At 31.8% G+C, this 20729-nt stretch overlaps 1 pseudogene; it reads right to left on the bottom strand.

The window, feature by feature from the left end:
- Window positions 1-7496: 7496 nt before the first annotated feature.
- LOC114389855 lies at window positions 7497-19272 on the bottom strand (annotated as a pseudogene).
- Window positions 19273-20729: the final 1457 nt, after the last annotated feature.

Raw genomic sequence — 20729 nt, 5'->3', positions numbered from 1 at the left:
TTATCTATATTTATATAAGTAAACCCACTGATTTTATTTTTTATAATTTATACCCATTGACTTAGGGTCTTGGATTGGCCGTTGGATATATGAAGTAGAAAAATCAAATAAATCATGTTTGTAGAGAGTTCCAATTTAATTCAAATGAAAATAGTGGTCACAACCTCATATAGCATAACGAAAGGGGTAAGAAATGAACGTTGGTTTGCATGAGGGATGAGATTGTTCAAGGGTGTTTGGTTAGGTGTTGGTAAGATTGATTTTGATTAAAATTAATTTTGAAGCGATGTGATTTATGTTTGAATATTTTATTATAAAATCAAGATAAAAATAAAATTCAATACAAAATTTTGGATCCAATATAAAAGTTATTTAAAATTGCTTCAATCTAGAATTAATTATGGAATCAAAATTAATTCTTAATTCTTCTCTAACGTGAAAGTAAACAACTGAATGTATTCAAAATCCATTCTACAACACTAAATCAAACACTCATGGAGTCTTCAAGCTGTTGGGACCACATGAGACCCAAAAGGGCCAAACAACCAATCAAGGATTTTTTTTTTCAAATTTATCCTATGGGGATAAAATTTAAAATAATATCCCAAAAGAGATAAATCATAACAAATATTACAACGTCTGAATTGAAATATCGGTTATGATTTTTTCTTACACAGAAATAGTAAAAAATTTACAACTTCCATTTTTTCATTTTTTTAAATATGACTTTAAAGTTATAAGAGTCTTTTCACAACTACAAAGTCGTAAAAAAAAATTATTGAAGTCACAAATTATTTTACTATTTTAATTTTTTTGCATGTATTTTTTTTAAATCGTGAATAGCTCTTTACTTTAATTATTTAATGAAATAATGTATGTTTTCTTTTTTAGTTTTATTTAAAATTTTCTATATTTTTTTATATGGTTTTATTTAATATTTTTAAAAATATTTTGTACATTATTTATTTAATATATTTTTTTATATTTTTTACTAATGTTAAAAATTATTATTTTTTATAAATTAAAAAAATCATATGAAAGACTTAATTTTAAATAAAAAAATAAAATCTATTACATATTTGTTTAACAAAAATATTAAAATGCTTTGTTACTAATATTAAATTACAATTTATCAAATAATATTAATAATTTATAATTAACAAAATAAATAATAATTCTTAACATTAGTAAAAAAAATATAGAAAATATATTAAATTAAACAATATAAAAATAGAAAATATACATTAATTCATTAAATACTTAAAATAAAAAATTATTTATGATTAAAAAATACATTATCTCATGTTGTGTTTCCATTTCAATATCACTCAATAGCAACTTCCTTCACCATCGTCTCCGCTGAGTAGTAACTTTCTTCATTGCCACTACCGTTGAACGATGAGTTCATTCACCATAGCATCGATACCATCGTTAAGTTTACTCTTCAACATTCTTTTTGTCATTTTCACCTTTCTTATTATTACAAGTATTTCATATTTATTTTTAATTTTCCTCATTTTTTTTAATGGATTTCTTGATATTTTCATATGAGAAATCAAAAAGGTTTTATACAACAACAAGAAGTTGTGGATATGTGGTGATTCTAATGTCAAGGTTTGATGAACCTACTTGTCATAACCTACTCTTGCTCATTCCAGCTCTTCACAACTATCATGATTGATGATTGATGAACCTGTTTATGGCCCGAAGGCTATCTTTAGTTTCAAAGTTCCTTACCAAAGATCTGGAAATATAAGATAGTCAACTATTTTACATAAATAAAATGGAGATGCCTAGCATAGTTAAGTCCTATTTTCAATCTTTAATCATGTCCACGAGGAAACTACATATTTTTTAATAATGTACACTTCATTAAATCTATGATTTTTTTAGAGGTTTTTACTTTAAATAGTTAAATAGACAATCTACTTAATGTTCATGTTCGCAAAATAAATATTACTTTCAATTAATGCAAAATAAATATTACTTTCAATTAACATGGTGCATGTAGGATAAACTTTTTGGAGGGGGAATAGGATGTTGTGTATTGTTAATAGAAAAGCCTCAATGGCTTGTGAGAATGGTTGGAGGTCAACTCAATAAAAAGGTGAAAAGGAAGACAAGGATGAGATCTAATGAAAATGGTAGCAGAATGAATTAGTTGATATATGACATGACTGGAGAATGTCTTTGCATACCTGCCATCTTTGAAAACAAAACTTAAGGAAAAGAAATTTATCACACTGCATTGCATGGGAGATCTGGTTCAAAGTTTTGCTGTAATATGAATGTGTCATACTTTTGCTTTTTTTGTGTGTTCTTTTTTTGTTTGATATGTGTAGAAGAGTGCGATGTACTTCATTTGCCTTGAGCTTGCCGTTTTGATCTATTTAATACGTATAACTGTAGCAGTGGCTGTATAATAATATGTGTCGTATAATTTTAAAAATGCTGTGTTGTCCAATGCTAAAATATTTAGTATCTTAATAGTATGTAGTTGTCTCATTTCATTCAAGGAGCTCAATTCACGGTTTTACCCTTTCTATTGTTGTCTATTTAATTAATTTTTTAACTATTTAACCACGGTGACATGACATTAGAACCTCAGGTTCAAAAACTTAACTTTTATAATAATTATCTTAAAATTTAAATATATTTTTATCTTTAATAAATAGTTGATTTTTTTATACTCCCTAATCAATTTTTATTTTGCTTTGATTACTTAATTATAAAAATGATTTTATTTTTTATTCTTAATATTTTATTTTAATTCCTAATAAATTAGCAAATTTTTTCTTTACTTCCTGTTAAATTAATAAATTTTATTTTAATCCCGACTAATAACGAATGAAAGAAATTATCGAAAAGTAAACTTAAAATTTGAGAATTTATCATGGACTAAGAAAAATGTCAAGAACCAAAATAAAATTATTATTTTTTATTTGAAATTCAATACAAAGAAAATATTTATTAAAAATTAAATACAAAAATTAAATATTTATTAGGGATCAAAATTATAATTAAAATTTATCTTAAAGATTATATTTATTATAATTTTTAATTGGTTCACAACATATAAATATTTACACTTGCTTGTTAAAATATACTATGATTTCTCTTAAATTTTTTAATGAAAAGTAATAGTAAAATAGTAGGAGCTTAATCTAAGTTATGTTCGGTGCCTAAATATTAGGTAAAATTGGTAAGAGTGTGAGAAATTTGATTATGGATGACTGTTAATTATGTGAATTAATTAATGTGGCTTGTTTAGCCGGAGAAGAAAGAAACATAAAATTTATGAACATCCAGTGTTTGTTTGGATGGAGTAATTAAAATGGGTAAAGTATTTTAACTGAAATATTAAAATGTCTTCTTATAAAATAATCTGTTTGGATAAAATATTTTAGAAGCAATTAAAATGCCATTATTTTATAAAACATTTTAATAGACTAAATTGGAAGAATTTCAAATTCTCACAAAAAATAGAGAAATTAAATTCTCCATCCAGTCTCAGGCACGCTCTCTCTCCCTCTCTGCCATTCTCTCACACCGCACACGCTCTCTCTTCCTCTCAGCCACTCTCACGCACATGACGCTAGCGCTCTCTCTCCCTCTCAGCTTAGTAGCTCTCTCTCCCTCTCAGCCACTCTCACACACCACACTTAGAGTTCTCTCACAAGTAAGTTTCCCTTGCGATTTCGACCCATACTCTCATTGTGCCACGATGTGTTCATTTTTTTCGTTAATTTGTAATTTATTTTTTATTTAGTTGTTTGATTTCATTGGTTTTGTACTGTGGGTACTCATTGTTTGATTTCGTTAATTTTTACTGTGGGCATTTTTGCAAATTTGTTAGGAACAGACCATGCACTGTAGGTGCTTGTGTTTATTCTTCTATAAGAACTTTGGTTTCTTCACTTTGTGTTTATTCTTCACTGTGTTTATTCACTTTGTGTTTATTCTTCACTTGATGGAACAAGTTGACCTTGTACCTCCAAGCATAAAGCATCTACAATTAGATCGATTTCTTAAAAATGGTAAGGGTTTATTTTGCTTAGACCAAAAGATCCACAAAAAAATAAGAACTAGGCAGGGCGAAGTAGCTGTATTTGCTTAGACCAATTTCTTGTATAAGATTTCATCCTTGAAACCATAGTTAAAATTATTTACTAAAGATGTATTTGCTATTTCCTTTCCTAGCAATATTACATAAACAATACCTTATTTCATGTTATTTAATCATAAACTTTGCAGAATCAAAATTTTCTTATGGAAATTGCTATGATGTTTTATATCTTTTTCCATTCAAATTGAAAATTATAATCTTCTACTTTTTTTCTGTTTAGGTTTACTAACACTTTAGTATTGAGACTTGACACCATCTTTGTCCTTCCCTATATTGTTGTTGTCATCCAGGTTTTCTATTATTAATGAGAGTCATCGCTGTGTGACACTAGCTGCATCACTAGTTGCACGGCAGGGACCAACATCTATGGCTGCATTTCAAGTATGTCTGCAGGTTTGGTTGGCAATGTCTCTTCTTGTGGATGGTCTGGCTGTTGCTGGGCAGGTTAGATATTACTTTGTCCAATCAATGCCTTGCTATGTTACTACATGATGGTTTCATGGCAAAAGAGTGGATAAAATAGCAATGATATCCACTTGAATAATGTTTTCTTGTATGAAAAAACTGAAAAGGTTTTAGATAACATGAGTGATTCTTCGAATTCATTTTCAATTTTCAATGCACACTTTCCTGTGAAAAATGGGAAACTGATTAAGTTGTAAAAAAACTTGGTTGGGAATGAAATGAGCTTCCATTTTTTAATGTTACATGGTATTATGATAAATGCATATTCAGCCTTCTGCACTAAATATTAAGGACTACTTCATTATGTTAACTCTCAGGTTGTGGTTGCAATTCTTAGCATCATTTGTCTGCTTATTTTGTCATCCGCTGGTGGTTTCATTGGAATTTAGGTGCTTTGACCATCTATATGGGTCTTAGGGCATTTGTTGGCTTCTTGAGGTAATACTGATTTTTAAGGATTATTATTGCTAATGTTTTCCACCTAATTGAATTGATCACTATCAAGACGCTTTTCACATTTAGAACATTGATTCAATGCATTCTCTTTTAGTTAATGAACTAATGTTGATGCAGAATTGGAACGGGATCAGGACCTTGGGAGTTCCTAAGGAGCTCATGACTGCACATGGCAGACACCGTAGTTATAGCTTCATATTAGGCCTAGGTTTCAGTGGTGTTAGCTGATTACATTTAAGTGAAGAGAAGCTTTCCCTAGGTTTTTAAGTCGCTTAAAAAATTCTTCAGAAAGAATAGGCACTTTTCCCTGCTTGATTGTGCTTGGGGTATTAGTTGAAAAATTTACCTCTGCATCATAAGTATGTACAGAAAAATCTCTAACTCTACTTTCATAGTACATATATAGTGAAATGAAATGAAATATAGAATCAAGCTTCTATTTGTAACCATGCAAATATAATTAATTGCATGAATAACGTGAAAATGAAAGATTGCAGAGAATGGAATAATCACTAGTGCTGAAAAAAGATGCAGAACTCCTTTCGTTTTTAGGAGATTTGTATATGGTAATCACATCAACTTAGTCCTCATTGCAATATAATTTGAAATCAAAGTATTTATAAGACCAATATCACATTTTAATCATTATTAGAAGATGTCAGACTTTTCGGGATAAAAATTATGTTTGAGATATTCATTAAATTATCCATTTACCCAAATCCACAGTATATTAGAAACACTTTTTAAAAGAAAAATAAAAATAAAAAGAGCATATCAGAAGAATCAATGCCTTTCACTAGACATGAAAAAGCAAAAGCAAAATAAATATTTAAAAATGAAAATTTGAATTTCATTGAAATTGAATTACCTCATCCAAACAAGGAAATTAAAATACAAGAAATTGAATTACCTCATCCAAACAAAATATTTACAAAATGAAAGGAATTTAAATCAAGACAATCAAAATTATGTGTATTTGAATTTCTTAGGAATTTTTAAATCCCCCATCCAAACATATGGTCAAGTTTTCACATGGACATTGCATCATATAAAAGAAGTAGAAGAAAGAGCCTACTCCCTCTACATCACAATAAGAGAAATATAAAGAAGAGACATTCCCTCCATTGGGACGTTATTTTTGTGTCTTAAATAATAATATCCATATGAGATTTTTTATAATATTATGTTTTTTTTTTCTTTGTATCATCTTAATCATTAACATGATTAAAAAATCATTTCTTTTAGAATCACTCAGAATTTTTATTTTTCAATTCAAGGGTTAAGATATGCACTTGAACTCTTACAATTAATGAAATCAATGTAACTAAATACATCAAATTAAATTAATTTTTTATTCTTTTATATAAAGCACATATAAAATTATTGTTTACTAAATGAAATAAAGGTGTTTTAGCTAGTAACAAAAATCCAATCATATTTTTATAAATTTGTCGTTGTAATAATTGTGTCACATTGTCAAGAATGATTGATTTATTGTTACCGATTGTATGAAGTCACAATTAGTATTGAATATCTAATAATTTTAAAATTCTTTTAAAAATCTAATAATTTGAAATTATGTTTAACTAGTTGACAATAAAATGTTGAAAAAATAAAAATCCCGTTAATTCTCTTTTTTGATGTAGTGCATGATGATAATAAAATAACATATAATAATTTTCAAGTTCCCTCATGTGGTCATGTAGTTAAACGTAAAGGTAGGGTTAAACTCATAGTCACAAAACATGTACTATGATGAAAAAATTTCCTCAAAATTAGTTGATCCATTTAAGTAAGGGTGCACTTTTTAAAAAACAATTTCATGAGTTAATATTTTTTAAACTTTATTAAAATAAAAAAATTAATATGATTTAAAAAATAATTTACTCAAATTAAAAAAAGAATAATGATTCTACTATTTAAGCACTACACCTTAAATAACTAATTTATTTTCCTACTACTAGAGAAGTTGGATTCTACATCGGTTATTTAAGGCTTACTAAATTGGTTCAGGACCGTCGTCGTAACTGACGTCGTCAAAAGGTCTCGCCTATTCTACGACGGTCGCGTAGACCATCTTAGAATGTGTATAATTCTACGTCAGTGTCTCGGAAGAACCGTCTTAGAATAGTATGCATTCTATGTTGGTCTTTGACACGTGACCGGCGTAGAATGCAATGCATTCTAAGATAGTCTACACATGACCGTCAAGATGACCAATGTAAAATGCTGTGAATTTTACGACGGTCACATGTGTAGACCATATTAGAATGCATTGCATTGTCAAGGATCGACGTAGAATGCAATGCATTCTAAGACGGTCACTAACACGTGACCATCTTAGAATGCATTACATTCTACGACGGTCTCGACAGAACCGGCGTAAAATGTGTTTTTTTTTGTTTTTTTTGCTAATTGGATCTATTTTTTTTTTGTACATTTACAGTGTTCAAACAGTTGTTGAAATACCTTGTCCCTACAATAAACATATGACAATATGGAATTAATTAAATTTTATGCTATCAATTAATTATATTTTCTAGTTTCATAATTTTCCAATCAATCACATATTTTATAGTAGCATAAAAATTAAACAAGAAACCAAAAATTATATATGTGTGTGCGTGTGTGTGTTATAGATCAATAATATTGTATTACAAGAAGCCAAAAATTAAACAAGAACCCTCTGGTCTGAGATCATTTTACACAAACGAAATAAAACATTTACCTGAACTACAAAGTTGCTTCTTTCATAATCCAAGAACATGAGAAAATGAAAATCCACCCTGGACAAAAGTTTGTCATTGACAATTGAGAAACTAATCTGGTCCCTAAAAGTGAATCATCCAACTTCATTGAATCAAAGACATGTAAAAAGATCGCTAATGGGAACATGGTCTCGTACTATTACACATCCTTCAGGAACATCTGCAAATTAGCCATAAAGGTTGAGAAATAAAAATGAACCAAAACCAGTTGCATCTCATCCAACAAGGAAACACAAAGTTTAGCTTACCACTTATAATAGGAAGTTTGGCCTCTGTATATGGAGTCAGTCCTTCATTCTTGTAAAAGTCAATCTGAAAGTCAATAGAGGCATTCTCATACTTTCTAGCAGGTTTATTTGCTTTGGCCTCAACAAATACATCAAAGCGTCTATAATGTTTAGATATTGCAAAACTTGCATTCTTCCTCCACAAAAACCTAAATAAGGATGACAACAATTAATGTGCCAACACATGTATTCTATCAAGAAAATTTAACATAAACCTAGTACAAAGTTACCATAGGTATGATTATTTGTGGCTTAATAAATAATATTCAGGGATAATATACCCCAAAAGGCATATATGAAAATCCAATAAAAACTCAACCTTGATTTTCATGCAAGATACATTATAAATGGTCAATAGCCACCCAACCAAGATGGAAAACAAGACTTGACATAGAGCAAGAGGAACAGAAAGATCTAAAGAGGAAATGCTAAAACCAACATATAGAGCAGTGGACAGAAGAAGCTGCTAATCATTAAATTTTAGTATCCAAATAATAGTTTCATACACTAAAGTAGGCAATTGCCAAGATTCTAGTACTTCAAACCAAAAACAATGAAGCTATAATCCTATAAAAAAATGTCGTAGTGGTTAGCTCTACAAGGTGATAACTGAACTCCATTTATGCTAGCTCCTGATGAGTACTAATGCTAATGAAATAGCAATTTTGGATTTTGAAGAAATGCCTATGTTGCATGGAGACAATTTATTATCTTAATTCATAATAAGAGCAAGCTAAGATGAAGATCTCTGATCTAATTTTATACACAACAATGTTTTGATTTACACAGCATGTCTTAGGCTTGCACTCTGTGTGAGCATAACTTTGTTAGTCTAGATGGGAATTTCTAGATATGGCAATCTAAATGGTATCTTAGGATCTGGAAGTTAAGGAAGACAGTAAATGACTCAAACATGATTTATTAGGAGATGAATAGAGCTACTGTTCCTTTATGGAGGATAAATTTGAACCATGACCAAAATAAGGTTTTTTAAATTTCAGATTTAAGTTATCCTCACTTTTCATTGCTATGCTCTTTAAAGACTACCTACTGGTATTTAATCCACTGAAATAGGAAATAGAGGCAGTTCCACATCTTGAATTTTAGCAACCATATTAAATGCAATAAACTTTCTATTGTAAGACCAGTTATAAGTTTTCTTCATTAAAACTATGCTTACATTCACCACATGTCAATTAAAGACAAATATAGATGCCTTTGATGGTCTAGAAAGAGTAAAATGCCATGTTGTGTGGGAAGGAAATCACATAGTCAAACTTCCAAAATATAATAATGGCATGTTATGACACAAATAACCATTCTTGGTAAGTTCAATAAACATACTACTAGCATATATCAAGATTCACAACTCATAGTGCATCTGTAGTTGTAAGCAGTGCCATTAAGGTGGAAATAAAATCATTGAATCAATTCTACACATGCAATATACTGTATCTATGACGACAAGAATTAGAAAGATGAATCTCGTATCAGACGATGTACAGATGTAGGACTGAAATGTCATCTACACAAGTTTCACATGTAAAATGAATCAATATATTGTATTAAAGAGCAATACTGAAATATACCTTTCAAGGATTTGATATGGATCAACAAGAAGCTCAAGCTTTCCATCAAGCCATATAGACTAGTGGGCATTTGGAACCATTCTATGCAATAGAAGCTTTGGAATATGCAGAAAAGATAGCTTAAGTTACAAGTACATAAAAGTACTATTTTATCAACAAGAAAATAAAATAGTGTCTGACTGAGATATTTTTGTTATTTTCAATTCAAACCAAAAGGAAAAATTATATTTGAATGAAAAGAAAAGCAATAATCAGATCATAAAGAAAAGAGTAATTATCTAAATCAAATCGTAAACAAATGAGTATATGACTAACAACAAATATGTTAATTTCTTGATGGTGCTAGTTGGCATATAATTCTGACCTTCCTTTTGTGTCTTGGATTTGTATAAGGAAGATTATGAGCAACAATAATTCTCCATAAACCAATCTTCTTTTTGGTCCCCAGCCTAGTAGAACTTCTCAAATTAGACTCTATTTCTTCATCTACAAACATAAGAAAGCATACTTCTCCTTTGAATAATCACTTATATTTGTTAGGTCATTTATCCCGTCAAAATTTCCTGAACAACAAATATAATTCATTAGCAACATGCTAGATTAAACATCTAAATGAAAGCAAAAACCATATAATACAAACCAAATATGGCTGATGCAGCAACTACGCCATGGCACTGCTCCATTTCAACGAGGTCATCTTCATCCATGTCAAATCCTATGTTGCGGCCAAGTTTACTTCCTTTTACAAATGTGAATGATGTGAGTAAAAGGATAGGAGAAATACCCTTTATTACTGAAACAAACAAATTATAACCACAAACACCCTTATTCAGTACTCACAGATATACAGAAGGGAAACATCAAACAAAACACGAAACATACCCATAGTGCACACTCATTGACTCTCGTATATCAAAAGATTCATTTCTCTGCCTCAAAGTAGGATATCCACCAAATTCCAAACCACCAAATTCATTATCCCTGCTAAGATTTTCCTTATAGATAAATTCTAAGTTCTTAAGTATTGGAGAAGGTGACAAAAACTTTGGCATAAGTGCAATGGCTTCATCCACAGGAAGGTAACATACTGGGCATGTTGAAACACAAACAAGCCAAAATGTTCAGGATCATACCACTAACATTAAGCAACCTAAAATATTCACCTGCCTTCCATATCCTCATAAACTACCCTAGCTTAACAAACTTACTAATATCTGCAGGGAAGAGGGACACTATTGAAAATACCATATAAAATTACCTAACATAAGATATATGCAGAAACAATAGATCCAATGGAAGAACCTGTATTTCTCCTTGAGCGTCTTCGTGGGTTTGCGTGCTAATTGAATAAGCGACATACCATTGTTTTGAAGTTGTTGTTACTGCTTCTCCAAAGACCCATGATCTACAAGAATCAACATGCATATCTATGTCCCCATGATATTATGTAAAAGATCAGTTACTTAAGCACAAGAGAATAAATTGGAGCTTGCCTCTAATATGCCAACATTCTTTGGCTCATCATCAAATCCAAAACTGACACTGGGGGTTTTTCTTTCCTATCAAAACACCAAGCCATCAAATCCAAGGGCAGGTTGCTCAATGAGGATGGTCATTTTGTGCTGCACTCAAATAACAAAACAGAGAAGAACCAAGGTAGGTAGATCGACCTGAGCAGAACAAAAGATAGAGAAAAAGAAATGAGTGTGGTGGCAGCCTAGTTTGACAAGAGGGTATATATAGTCCCAAGATAAATTTGCCTGAAGTCATGGCAGTATATGTACCTTATTTTTGTTCTTCTTAATTACACAATCTGGCAAATGGAGTACCATAATGCGGATAATGCTAACCTGCACTCAATCAGTGTGCCACAACAAAAACACTTATCCTATGGGGATAAGTACAAATCGTAACCCGAAAACATTGCACAATGACTAAGGTACATAAAATTTTAAGAAAGACTTATACAATAATGTTGAATTAAATGTCATGACCATAATTATTCATGAAGCATAAACAATGAAAACATTAAGTTTCAAACAACAATGTTCCTATGTCATCTAAATTTGTCTAACTTCCATGTTTTGAAGTTGGAAATAATAGGTTGCCCATTTCGTCCGTAGTGTCGTCATGGTGTCATTGTCTAATGTTGTTCCATCTAAAAACCACTACAAAATGTTAAATATTAAATTAGTTTTGTACATCAACCATTAAGTTAGGATTTCATACCAACAAACTGATTACTTATTCTTATAGTATGCTTACCTTATTCCATTCATTCTTCAAACCGCCGCTGACTATGCACCACATCCAATGCATGACATAGTATCCACACTCATTGCACTAATTTCAAAAATAAAAAAAAACGTATATAACATATAGAAGACTTTGTTGCTACATAACAACTGGTAAACCATAAATTTTTTTAAGCTTGCCAATTACCTGTTAATTGCAGCCTTGATGTGAACATCAGGGTTTTTCCATAAAGAACAAAACTAAACTATAAGATTCTCTCGTGGACACAAAACAAGAAGTTGCCAATGTGCCCTGAAGTGAACAAAATCAAATTAACAAATTTATAATGCAAACTTTTTCACAACAGTGACATGAATTTACTTACTGATTCAAGTAAGGTCCTAAGTACATTTCTTGATGTGATTCCTTGACCCACATTTCTATGTATTGTTCACATTCTTGATGTTTGTCCTTTGGGTTGTATATAGACTGTGGCTCCAAGAAACCATAAACTGGGGCAAAGCCTATGCTTGTACTCCAATCATTCATAAACCTTTTTGAAACACGATAAAGAATATTGTTAACCAAATGTTGTAAGTACAATTAATTATGACTTAGATAAGGAGATCTAATTTACTTACATCATCCACAACTGTAGTATAGATATGTTTAAACATTTGTCACTTAAAATGATTTCAGTAACATCTGCATGTGTGATGAAAAACCCATTTTTTGAATTTGGTATCCCAAATTTCGCCCTGTCCCACGACAACTCGACTGGCTTTTGGTAAACGTGAAATAAGTTCTTCACCAATTCTCCTAGGGGATCAACTGTAGTCACTGTAATGCCCCTTTTAGCCTATCCAACCGAGTTGGGCAAACGCTTTTGTGAATCCTACAAGGTTAATCATAATAACAATTAGTGTACATGTAATTCATTACGACAAAATCACAAATGCTTTATAGGGAAAAGAAATAACCTCATGATGTAGACAACGGATCAAGCTGAATGTTTTGATGATGCCAAAGGATCACATGCTTCTCAAAGCTTTATTCAAGACAAAGAAATTAAAGATATTCAAGATGGATGATCAAGACAGTCTCTAGATTCTTAGGAAAGGTATATTAAATAGGAAGGGAATTCCTAACTGAAGTAGCAAAAGGTTTGGCCAAGAAATTTAAGTTAAAAAGTCTTTTTCAAGAGATTTACTCTCCGGTAATCGATTACCAGTGGCAAAAAATGATTTACAACAGCTATTAAAATTTGAATTCAAAATTTTCATTGTGTAATCGATTACACATATATGGTAATCGATTACCAGTAGTTATTGAACGTTTTAATTCAAATTTTAAAGCTTGTAATCGATTACACACATACTGTAATCGATTACCAGAGGAGTTTTTCAGAAAATATTCTCAACAGTCACATCTTTTTATTTGATTCTTGAATGGCCATCAAAGGCCTGTATATGTGTGACTTGAGACACGAATTTGCAAAGAGTTTTCAGAACAAAAAGGTCTTATCCTCTTAAAAAAAATTATTTTATCCTCTTACAAATTCCTTGGCCAAAACACTTGTGATTCAATAAGGAATTATTTGAGTGCTCAAATTGTTCAATCTATCTCTTTCAAGAGAGATTTCTTCTTCTCTTCTTCTTTATTCTGAAAAGGGATTAAGAGGCCGAGGGTCTCTTGTGGTAAAAGAATTCTAAACACAAAGGAAGGATTGTCCTTGTGTGTTTAGAACTTGTAAAAGGAATTTACAAGATAGTGGAACTCTCAAGCGGGTTGCTTGAGGACTGGACGTAGGCACAAGGGTGTGGCCGAACCAGTATAAATCTGAGTTTGCACTTTCTCTTCCTTTAAACTCCTTTATTTATTATTGTTTTATATTCATATTCAAATTGTTCTATTTGAATCAATATTTAAGAAGTTCATTATTAAGGGAATTATAACTTGATAGAATTTTAATTGGGGAAATAGTTTGTAATATCTTAATTCAATCCCCCCCTTCTTAAGATATCTGAGGCCATTTGTCTAACAAGTGGTATCAGAGCTTCATTCTTGTATAAAGTTTAGAAGCTTCAAGAAAAATGGCCTCAGCAAACTCCTTATTTCCAGAAGGAAATTCTATCAATAGACCTCCAATTTTTAATGGAGAGGGTTACCACTACTGGAAAACCCGAATGCAAATTTTTATTGAGGCAATAGACTTAAGTATTTGGGAAGCCATAGAAATAGGGCCATATATACCCACCACAGTAGAAAGAATTACAATAGATGGTAGCACATCAAGTGAAAGCATAACAATAGAAAAACCTAGAGATAGATGGTCTGAAGAGGATAGAAGACGAGTACAATACAATCTAAAAGCCAAAAACATAATAACATCTGCCCTGGGAATGGATGAATATTTCAGGGTTTCAAATTGTAAGAGTGCTAAGGAAATGTGGGACACTCTACAATTAACACATGAAGGAACTACAGATGTTAAAAGATTTAGGATAAACACACTAACCCATGAGTATGAACTGTTTAGAATGAATGCAAATGAAAGCATTCAAGACATGCAAAAGAGATTTACACATATAGTAAATCATCTGGCAGCCTTAGGCAAAGAATTTCAAAATGAGGATCTCATAAACAAAGTGTTAAGATGTTTAAGTAGAGAATGGCAACCTAAAGTAACGGCCATTACTGAATCAAGAGATTTATCTAACATGTCTCTTGCCACTTTATTTGGAAAGTTACAGGAACACGAGATGGAATTATTGAGATTACGCCAACATGAAGAAAATGACAAGAAAAAAAAAGGAATTGCTCTTAAAGCATCATCTTCAATCCAAGAAGAAAGTGATAAGGAAAATGATCTAGATGATGATGATGATCTAAGCCTTTTTGTAAAAAGATTCAACAAGTTTCTTAAAGTAAGAGGAAATCAAAGGCGACCCAATTTTAAATCTAAGAGAAGGACAGAAACTTCATCCTCTACTCTAAAATGCTTTGAGTGCAATCAACCTGGACATCTGAGGGTTGATTGTCCCATCTTTAAGAAAAAGATGGAGAAGTCTGAAAAGAAAAATCTTAGTGAAAAGAAATTGAAGAAAGCATACATCACATGGGATGAAAACGATATGGAATCTTCTGAAGATTCAGAAAATGAAGAGATAAATCTCTGCCTTATGGCTAAAAGTTATGAAAGTGATGAAGAGGTAACATCTTCAAATAACTTATCTATTTCTTTTGATGAATTGCAAGATGCATTTGCTTATCTGCATAAAGAGTCAATTAAACTTGCAAAGTTAGTTTCATCTTCTAAGAAAACAATTTCAAATTTAGAAAATGAAATTTCAAAATTAAACAAAGAATTAGATCATCTTAGAAATGAAGTCTCAATTTCTAAAACAAATGAAAAAGTTCATATCTCTACTATTTCTGACAAGAAAATATCAGATTCTTGTAGTTGTTGTGAAAAATATGAAAAAGAAATTAAAGAGTTGAAAAACTCACTTGCAAAATTTTCTTATAGTAAAAATAATTTAGATGTCATATTAGGTAAACAAAGATATGTTTCCAATAAGGCTGGACTAGGGTATAAATCTGAAAAAGAACAAAAGTTTCATAAAAACTTCTCTACTTCCACACAAAAATATAATTCTAGTTCTATCACTTGTTTTTGCTGTGGAAGAAAATGACATGGCATATCTACTTGCTACTTTAAAAAAAATTACAGCAACATTAAAATGATATGGGTCCCAAAAGGATCCTCAGTTTATACTAACATACAAGGACCCAATAAAGTTTGGGTACCTAAGTCAAAAACTTGATTATGTAGGAGTCTTTGAGGAAGAAGTGGTACATAGATAGCCGATGCTCAAAACATATGACTGGAGATGCATCAAAGTTTACACATATCTCTCCAAAGAAAAGCGGGCATGTAACATATGGTGACAACAACAAAGGTAGAATCCTTGGAGTTGGTAATATAGGTACAAATTCTTCAAACTCCATTGAAAATGTTCTACTTGTTGAAGGCCTTAAGCACAGCCTGCTTAGCGTTAGTCAATTATGTGACAAAGGCTATCTAGTATCATTTGATTCTCAGAAATGTTTTATAGAACATAAGCATGACATTAATATAAAGCTTGTAGGACATAGAGTCAATAATGTTTACATGATAGACTTAAGCCTTAAACTAGAAAACAATCATTGTTTTCTTAGCAAAGATGATGATCCATGGTTATGGCATAAAAGAATTGCTCACATAAACATGGATCACTTAAATAAATTAATTTCAAAAGATTTAGTAGTTGGTTTGCCTAAATTGAAATTTGAAAAAGATAAACTATGTGATGCATGTCAAAAGGGCAAACAAACTAGAGTCTCATTCAAACCTAAAAATATTGTTTCAACCACTCAACCCTTACAATTATTGCATATGGATTTATTTGGTCCGTCTAGAACCATGAGTTTTGGAGGAAATTACTATGCCCTTGTTATAGTTGATGATTTCTCTAGATATACTTGGACATTATTTATTACACATAAAAGTGATGCATTCCAAGCATTTAGAAAACTTGCTAAAGTTATACAAAACAAGAAAAATCTTAAGATTGCATCCATTAGAAGTGATCATGGGGGTGAGTTTGAAAACAAAGATTTTGAATCATTCTATGAAGAACATGGTATTGAACACAATTTTTCTGCACCTAGAACCCCTCAACAAAATGGAGTTGTTGAGAGAAAAAATAGGTCATTGGAAGAAATTGCTAGAACTTTATTAAATGATACTTTTCTTCCAAAATATTTTTGGGCTTAAGCGATCAATACTGCATGTTACATCATGAATAGGGCCTTAATAGAACCCATTTTAAAGAAAACCCCATATGAGTTATATAATGGTAGAAAACCCAACATTTCACATCTACATGTTTTTGGTTGCAAATGCTTTGTGCTCAATAATGGTAAAGATAATCTAGGAAAATTTGATGCAAAATCTGATGAAGATATCTTTCTTGGATATTCATTACAAAGCAAAGCATATAGGATATATAATAAAAGAACTATGAATATTGAGGAATCCATTCATGTTACCTTTGATGAATCTAATGCTATCTTGTCAAGAAAGAATATGCTAGATGATATTGCAGATTCTTTAGAGCAAATGCATATTCATGGACAAGATTCTAAAGGAAATGATAAAGGAAACAATGAAGATCCTCCAGAAGAAGTCAAATCCAATGATGAACTTCCAAAAGAATGGAAAGCTTCAAGAGATCATCCCCTTGACAACATTATTAGTGATATCTCAAAAGGGGTAACAACTAGACATTCTCTTAAAGATTTATGCAATAATATGACTTTTGTATCTATGATTGAACCTAAAAATATAAAAGAAGCCATAGTAGATGATAACTGGATCATTGCCATGCAAGAAGAACTGAATCAATTTGAAAGAAACAATGTGTGGAAACTAGTAGAAAAACCTGAAAATTATCCTGTCATAGGAACAAAATGGGTTTTTAGAAATAAATTAGATGAACATGGCATAATTATTAGAAATAAGGCTAGGTTAGTAGCAAAAGGGTATAATCAAGAAGAGGGAATAGACTATGAAGAAACATATGCTCCAGTTGCAAGATTAGAAGCCATTAGAATGCTCTTAGCATATGCATCCATAATGGATTTTAAGTTCTATCAAATGGATGTTAAAAGTGCTTTTATAAATGGCTTAATTCAAGAAGAAGTATATGTTGAACAACCCCCAGGTTTTGAAATCCCGGATAAACCAAATCATGTTTATAAATTGCAAAAGGCTCTTTATGGTTTGAAACAAGCCCCTAGGGCGTGGTATGAACGTTTAAGCAATTTTCTTCTAGAAAAAGAATTTTCTAGAGGAAAAGTGGATACCACATTGTTCATAAAGACAAAGCATAATGATATTTTGTTGGTTTAAATATATGTTGATGATATAATTTTTGGATCCACTAATGATTCATTGTGCAAGGAGTTTTCCCTTGATATGCAAAGTGAATTTGAAATGTCAATGATGGGAGAACTAAAGTACTTCCTGAGATTACAAATCAAGCAAACTCAAGGAGGTATATTCATCAATCAAGCCAAGTACTGCAAGGAATTGATCAAAAGATTTGGGATGGAAAGTGCAAAACACATGGCTACACCGATGAGCACTAGCTGTTACTTAGATAAAGATGAATCTGGTCAGTCTATAGACATGAAACAATATCGAGGTATGATCGGATCTCTTCTCTATTTATCTGCTAGTAGACCTGATATTATGTTTAGTGTATGCTTGTGTGCTAGGTTTCAATCCAACCCCAAACAATCACATTTGAGTGCAGTAAAGAGAATCATGAGATATCTATTAGGTACAATCAATTTAGGATTATGGTATCCTAAGAACTCAACATGTAACTTAATAGGATATTCTGATTCTGACTTTGCCGGATCTAAAACTGATAGAAAAAGCACAAGTGAAACTTTTCAATTCATTGGATCTGCTCTTGTCTCATGGCATAGTAAGAAACAAAACAGTGTTACTTTATCCACTGCTGAAGCAGAATATATCTCTACCGGCAGTTGTTATGCACAAATTTTATGGATGAAGCAACAATTATCTGACTATGGTATCCTTCTTGATCGCATACCTATTAGGTGTGATAATACTAGTGCCATAAATCTATCCAAAAATCTTGTACAACATTCTAGGACGAAACATATAGAAATTAGGCACCATTTTCTAAGAGACCATGTTCTAAAGGGAGATTGTTTGTTAGAGTTTGTTGATACAAAGAATCAGCTTGCTGATATCTTTACAAAACCTCTCCCAAAGGATATATTCTTTTCAATAAGAAGAGAATTAGGCCTTTTAGACCTTAGTGATTTGGATAGGTAAAGTTTATGATTGATTGATTGTGTTTTGATTAAGTATGACGCTTGTTTCTGTTCAATTTATTTTACCTTTCTTGTTGATATAATTAACTCTTAAGATAGTATAAGTTTTTAGACTTAGAAATAAGTTTTCTTTTAGGAAAAGGCTATTATTTTGTTCTGGTAATCGATTACATGAATACTGTAATCGATTACACTAGAACAAATGGCCTGTAATCGATTACAGTATTCATGTAATCGATTACCAGTAGGCTGCCTCCACCTGTAATCGATTACAATGCGTCCTGGTCTATAAATACCACGTTTTTTAGAAACCCCTGCGCAGCCTCTTCCTCCTTGCGACGTCCCTCCATTCCCAAACCTTCAAACCTTCCTATCTTACTCATTTCTTCATCAAATCGACTCTTGTAACTTGCAATCTTCCTCTTTTTCATTTTTCGTTTGATTTCACCGATTGCAATCTGCAAAAACTCCATCATATGGCAGAATCATCAAAGAAACGTAAGGGTTCATCCACCTCCGCTTCGGCTTCAAGAGTTGATCGTTCCGGAACCACCAGCGCATCCACAACACCAATTCCACCCTCATTATCCTCTTCCACACTGTTTTCTTCCGAGGAACAGCAGAAACGGTACTCAAACCTTTTCTCATCTCATTCCATTATCGACCCTAAGTTCATAGATATGGAATTCTTTTCTGGTGAAAGTTTTGATTGCATTCAAGCATTTCAGAACTTAGGTCTCATACCTTTCATGTCATTACAATTGCCTGTTTATCCTGAATTGGTTAAAGCTTTTTATTGTAACCTTGAAATTCAGGAAAGCACTTTGATTTCTGAGGTTTTTGGGATAAAAATGGTCATTGACCAATCCCTTTTCCATAACTTAACCCAATTGTCCAGTGACGGTGTACCATTTGAAGGTACACTGAATGACGATTGGAAATTTGATTTCTCTGCACATGATGCCCGCCAGTTGGTTTGCACCAACCATGCGGATATGACCGAACGCCTTCTTGCCGGTTCATTGGCTTTTGAAAGTCGCATCCTTCATTATCTCATTGTGCGTATTTTGCTTCCACGATCTTCCAACCTTGCCCAGGTTTCTGAGAAAGATCTTGTTATCATGTGGGCCTTTCATACCGAGCGTCAACTTGACTGGGCACACTTAGTCAGATATCGCATGCATAAGGCATTGTGATTAAATGCTCCATTGCCATATCCACACCTTGTCACTCTCTTTTTTTCGCCATTTTCAAATTCCTCTTGATTCTGAACCTTATGTTCCAATCAAGAGATCTTTTTTAATTGGTGCTGCTGTGATTGCCTCCTTTGGTTACCACAAAGAGCATGATGGCTCTTGGGTCAAAAAAGGTGCTCAACCCGCTGATGATGAAGGCAACCTACCAGTTGAAGATAATTCCTCTCTTCTTCGAAAGCTTTTGGACAAGTTCGATGGTCTTCAGACTTTTGTTGGTGACATGTTTGATGCCATGGAATTGCAAGTCGACATGCGGTTCAATGCCATGGAATCAAGGATCACCAAGGTTGAAGAAGATGTCTCCTTCATCCATACTTGCTTTGATCCACCACCACCGCCTCCGTCATCCTCTTAGCTTATTTGTTATTATTATGATTAAGTATTATTAGTACTTAGTTTTATCGCCGTGTATTTGACTTTTTGTTGCTCTAGTTATCATAATCTTGCACTTCTATTATATTTCTCGACTTCGCTTTGGTTGGTTATGACAATGTATGGACTTATTTTGGTTTAATGTTTGGCTCTGTTTGGATATTGATTGTTTTGCTTAGTTCTTTTTTATGTTGCCAAAGGGGGATAGAACTTGGGTTAGAAATCAAGTTCAAATTAGAAATCTAGCATTAAAAAAAAAT

Source organism: Glycine soja, chromosome 16 (assembly GCF_004193775.1).
Source record: "Glycine soja cultivar W05 chromosome 16, ASM419377v2, whole genome shotgun sequence".
NCBI classification, from domain to species: Eukaryota; Viridiplantae; Streptophyta; class Magnoliopsida; order Fabales; family Fabaceae; genus Glycine; species Glycine soja.
The sequence above is the reverse complement of the archived record's forward strand: the minus strand, read 5'-3'. Positions and strand labels throughout refer to the sequence as shown.